Source organism: Dendropsophus ebraccatus, chromosome 2, assembly GCF_027789765.1.
Source record: "Dendropsophus ebraccatus isolate aDenEbr1 chromosome 2, aDenEbr1.pat, whole genome shotgun sequence".
In the NCBI taxonomy this organism is placed as follows: Eukaryota; Metazoa; Chordata; class Amphibia; order Anura; family Hylidae; genus Dendropsophus; species Dendropsophus ebraccatus.
Window position 1 is genome coordinate 147274058 of NC_091455.1, and position 6000 is coordinate 147280057.

The window sequence follows — 6000 nt, forward strand, 5'->3', positions numbered from 1 at the left end:
TTTGTAATAGCAAAGACAGTGAGCTGGGAACAAAAAGGAAGCGAGCGCTGACTTGACAGTTCAGTGCTTGCTTCCTCCTCAATATCCCAGTCCTTAGGCCTTATTCACACACCCTGTGAAATTGTCCATGGTCGCGGACCACGGTCAATTTTAGGGCCCATTGAACTGAATGTGGCCATTCACATGATCCGTGCCGCGACCTGCACCGCGAACAAATAGGGCATGTAGTGCAGATCGCGGCACCGATCAGCCCCCCCCCCCTGCGCGCCGCCCGGCTGCAGGGATGACAGGAGAACATATAGATCGCGGCACGGATTGTGTGAATGAGCCCTTAGTCTTTTGATGGCCTTCAGGAGATTTAGGATTAGGATTTCTGGTAAGTAAAAATTAATAAAAATATTGAATATAAATTGCAAACTTGCTTTATTTGACATCTACTGTTGATTTAGATTTTGGAAATTAGAATGACAGTGGCACTTTAAGTTACAATATTAATTGGTTCCAGGATGACAATTGTATGTTTAAAATATAGATGTTTTAACCGAAGCTGAAGAGATCACAAAGTTTTTTTTTCACTTATTGTGTACCGACCTTGGAGTCCTAAGAAGTCTTTTCGTGCTATTGAGGAAAACACCACCAAACTCCAACAACGGGGATCCAGGCGCAGGTCCAACTAATGGTGCTAACACCATTAGTCGGACCTGCGCCTGGATCCCCGTTGTTGGAGTTTGGTGGTGTTTTCCTCATTATTCCCTTGGTGGAGTTCGGGAGTGGCTGAGGTTCGCAGGTTTACGCTTTCCATGCTATTCCGAGAGTTGTGCCTCCTGGTCAGCACAACTCTATCAGGTGAGGGTTACCATATTCTATCCCTTCACCCCTTTTAGTCCAGCTGATCCGCTTCATGAAGCGCTGTCCCTTGTTTTTCTTCGTGCTATTGACAGTTGATATATAGTGAGACTGAAAGTATAAGAAACAAAGGAGTGCTGACAATTTACCAGGGACCATATTTCCTTAAAAATATTGTGTCTTCAGACGAAAATTCAATGGAAAACTGGTTATTTTTTTCTAAAGCCCCCGAAAATTCATCCCAAAATGAGAGAAAACTAAGTTTTAAAGAAAAATAAGCAGATAATTAACATGGATAAAGCAAGTCCTTACATACAGCAGTCAGAAAGAGCTACTGGAAACTGTAGATTACTTTCTATGCAGAGGACCAGAGCATTTTCATGGTTCTTCAAAGGGTAGGAGCGCAAATTGGTGTTTGGAAGCTGGATTTCACTGGAATGGATTTTAAGGACCTTGTCGCTTTTACAAAGCCCCTATATAGTTGAGACAGTGGAAACCCCTCACAAGTGACCCCATTCTGGAAACTACACCCCTCAAGGAATCTAATAAGGGGTGCAGTGAGCATATGGACCCCACTGGTGACAAGCACAAATGTGGAACAATGTCCGTGAAAGTGATAAATTTTAATCCATATCCTCACTGCACCCCTTGTTAGATTCCTTGAGGGGTGTAAATTCCAGAATGTGGTCACTTGTGGGGGGTTTCCAGTGTTTTGGCAGCACGAGGACTCTGTAAATGCGACATGGCGTTCATTATCCATTCTAGCCAAATCCAGCCTCCAAAATCCAAATGGCGCTCCTTCCCTTTGGAGGCTTGCCCTGCACCCACATGTCGCTTTATGTGCTTATGGATTCAGGAGAAATTGAAAAATTTAAGGCTAGACTAACATTATAGTGTAAAAAATTTTATATTTTATTTTCACGCCACATTGTTCCACATTTGTGTCTGTCACCAGTGGGGTCCATATGCTCACTACACCCCTTGTTCCTTAAAACCCTCTGGTGATGGGCACGTATGTAGAACATGTGCTGTGAAAATAAAAAATATGGGAATGGGGGCCATACTTAATTAGTTGGTGAAAAGGGACAATTTTTACTTATTTGTGGGTATTAGGCCAATTATTAGTTCATAAGGTTGAAAAGGACAGGAGTCCATCAAATTCAACCTGTGTTGATCCAGAGGAAGGCAAAGAAAAACCCTCGTGATGCAGACGACAGTAGCCTCATCACTGGGAAAAAGTTCCTTCCCGACTCCATAATGGCAATCAGAATAATCCCTGGATCAACGTGACCCCTGAAATAGGAATAAGGGAAAGAATTTAGAAAATTTAGAACTCCGATGATGTATGGTACGCCTTGAAGCAATCCTTTATGCAAAAGCCGGGTTGATCAGGACAGGTGTCACACTGGAAAATGGTGTCCGTCCTAATCCTCCTATTACGGCACACTCTGCACTTCTGGGATCTCTTGTTTTCCAGTGTGGGGGACGTCACCTGGAAAATGTTGCCCTGGTACAATACGGAGTCCTTCATATCCAAAAGCGCTGGGTCCGCTCCATGGCTGCTAAATATTAGGGCTCTAATTACTGCTTCTGATATTTTCGGATCGTGCCACAAGCTACAGTAGCTCAGGCAGCAAGGGGCCGAAAGAGGGGGATGCTGGTATAAAAGTTATCCCCGTACAGGTGATAACCTTTATCCAGCAGTGGGAAATTCAGTTCCCAAACGACCTTCCCACTAACTCTGAGGATGTGGGTGCATTCTGGGGGTTGAATTTCGGTTTCCCTTTCAGTCTAAATCTTCCTAAGTGTACCCTGAGGCCCATGTGCAGCAGGAGCCCCCAAAATTTTTTCATTTCCGCTGCATCAACAGGGGTCTACGCCATGTGGAGGGGTTGTTGGCTATAAATTGGTGCGCGTACAAGTTTTTTTGCGCCACCATCAAATTTAAAAAGTCATCAGAGAAATAGAGTTTGAAAAAGTCTATTTCTCTGATACCTGTGGGGTTAATTTGGATTCCTGCTCGTGTTACAAAGTCAGGAATCTGGGGCTCATAATTTTGAGGGGGCTGGGGCCCAGATGGGGTCACCTGTCTGGGGGGCGGCATGGGGTCACCTGTCTGGGGGGCCAGATGGGATGATGTGTCTGGGGGTTGGGGGGCAAGATGGGATGACGTGTCTGGGGGGCAGCCCGAGGCGTCCTCCTTGGATGCCTACTTGGATATTCATCATCACTGGATGATGATGATGATGATGATGAATGGAGGAAAGAAGGATCCTCCATTAATCCTCACTGACTGATTCGGTGTCGGAGGCAATAACACCCTGTGGGCCATTGCCGCTTGATCAGCACTCAGCAGCGGTAGGGCGCATAAAAAAACAAAACTCTTCCTTTCCCCAAGGCTACTGATCATTTTATAATATACACTGATCAGCTGCTAGGGGGCAGTAGAGCAAAGATGCCGAGGATAGACGACGGGGAGCCAATGGGAGCCGAAGATAGATGACAGGGAGACGTGGGACCACCGGATCTGCGCTCTGGATGCCTGGATCAGGTGAGTATGGTGCACCTACACCATACACACCTCTTATGCAGCCCTCAGCTACCTAGCTGAGGGGTGCAGAAACAGGTAAAACTTTAATTTAACACTTTTACCACCGTGATCGGCCGGCCGGCAATCGTGGGGGTGGCACCTTCGCCATCTTTTAAAAGTACATCAATAGTGACTGGTGCTGTCTCGGACAGTACCAATCACCATTAATTTCTGGGTCACTAGGTCACCAATGACCCGGAAAGCTGTATTTTGCTAGTCTGATATGACCAGCAAATTACGGCAATCGTCAGCATGGGGTGTCTACATGTTGACAAGCTTAGATGGTCTGTTATGCATTACACCAGCCATCATTACCGGATCGCTGTTAACAGGTAAACTGTGGGCGTAAATGTACGCCCGTTTGCGTTAAGGCACGGGCTGCGGGGGGTACATTTACGCCCACGGTCGTTAAGGGGTTAAAGACTATGATCAGCAGGCATTGTGCATGTCAGCGGATCGTTGCCTATTAACATGACCTATTACACCAAACAATTATTGCCAGAACAGCTGGTAATTAGTCGAGTATGTCTGATAAAGGTGTAATAGGGCCCTAAAAATCTGACTTCAGGAGACTGGACCTGGATTTCTGGTAAGTTTGTGCATAAGGAAGATACGCTTCAGCGGCACTCACCATAAATTTCACCTTTATTGGAATACAATCATGCTTTACAGGAAAACGAGAGGACGCTCACTCCCCACCTACAAACGTTTCACGCCTATCTGGCACTTTCTCAAGGCATTATGGGAGAGAGGCGTTCCTCCACTATATACACGTCACAATACAAAGTTTACATAAAACCAATTAAAAAGTACATCGCAATAAACCTTAGAGAAAACTACTGTAGTCATTCCTGTCATTCAGACCAAGGCGTCCGACCTCATCTGTTGCAATAAGATAACGTGCTTCTATCTGCAATAATTTTCTATTCATGTCCATACTCTTTTCCATTTTAACCCTTTGGAGTCCTGCAAATGTTAAAAGGTTCTTATCAGCATCATGGACTTCTCTCATGTGTGCAATCAATCTGGGACAACCCTTCCCAGTGGTTAGGGAGCGTATATGTTCTTTTATCCTTACTTGCATTTTGCGTATTGTTTTGCCAATGTAAAAGAATCCACATGGGCAAAACATTACATATACTACATTCTTAGTTGTGACATGTAATAAAGTCTCGGATCATAAACTCTTTACTTCCTAGCTTCAGATAAGCAGTATGCAGCATCTGATGGCAGATCAAACAGTTTCTACACTTGCGGTTACCTTGCGGTACCACGCCATCTAGCCATGTCCTGATCTGATCTTCTTCAAATACTCCTTTTACCAATCCATCCCTTAAATTTCTGCTCCTTCGGAAATAAATCAGCAGGGGTAATTTAGTCCTATCCTTCAGGTGTTCATCTTCACGTAATAGGGCCCAGTTCTGACATATAACTGTTCTAATATGCTGGGTCATAGGGCTATATTCAAAAGAAAATGTAAATGTACTTTCTCTTTTCTTCTCTTTCTTTTTATAGATGAGCTGGTTCCTATCTATTCTAACCACTTTTTCAAAGGCTTGTGCAATCACCTGTTCGGGATAATTCCTCTCTCTTGAATGTACGATCAGTTCATCTGATTGCCGCAGGAACGAACAGTAATCACTATTGATCCTGCGCAAGCGGATGAACTGACCGTATGAGACCGATGTCTTCACATGTTGTGTATGAAAGCATTTGTAATGGAGAAGAGAATTAGTAGCAATATTCTTTCTATATCCCCTAGTTAAGACCTTATTCTCTCTAATAAATGCTGTAACATCCAAAAAGTTGATGGACTCTCCCCCAAATTCTGCGGTAAACTGCATGTTTAAAGTGTTATGATTCAGATACTCAGAGAATGCTAGAAATTCATCACGTGTCCTTTCCCACACTATTAGCGTATCATCTTAATATCTTGCCCAATATTTAATATTTTCAATATATGGGTTCTTAGTAGTGTATATGTAATCTTCTTTCCATAGGGCCAATGTGGGGGCTACAGGAGTCCCCATTGCGACTCCTGTACATTGGACATACCACTGATTGTTAAAGGTAAAGCTATTATTTTTTTTAAAATAAAATCTAATGCTTGGCAGATTAATTCTATGCACTCTCTATCTTTAGGGGTACGGGCTAATATCCTCATGATTGCTACTATTGCCTATAGACTATCATGTCTTATCCTGGAATATAGATTCACTACATAAATCGATGCCAAGGATACATTTTCACCTATATGTACCGTATCCAACTCTTGTAACATTTTTGTATCCCTCAAATTTGAGGGGATATTGGTTAGTAGGGGACGCAGAAACCAATCTATATATTGAGAGAGGTATTCTGAGACTGAGCCCCGGCCTGCCACGATTGGGCGGCTCGGAGGATCCACCAAGGTCTTATGGACCTTGGGGAGAAAATACCAGTATGGGGTACTCGGTTTTCCAGGGAAGAGCTTCTCAGCATCTTTCTCACTCAGAATACCTCTCTCAACTGCACTTCTCAACAGAGATCTTAGTTTGTCCTTATAGTGTTCCATAGGGTTTGAT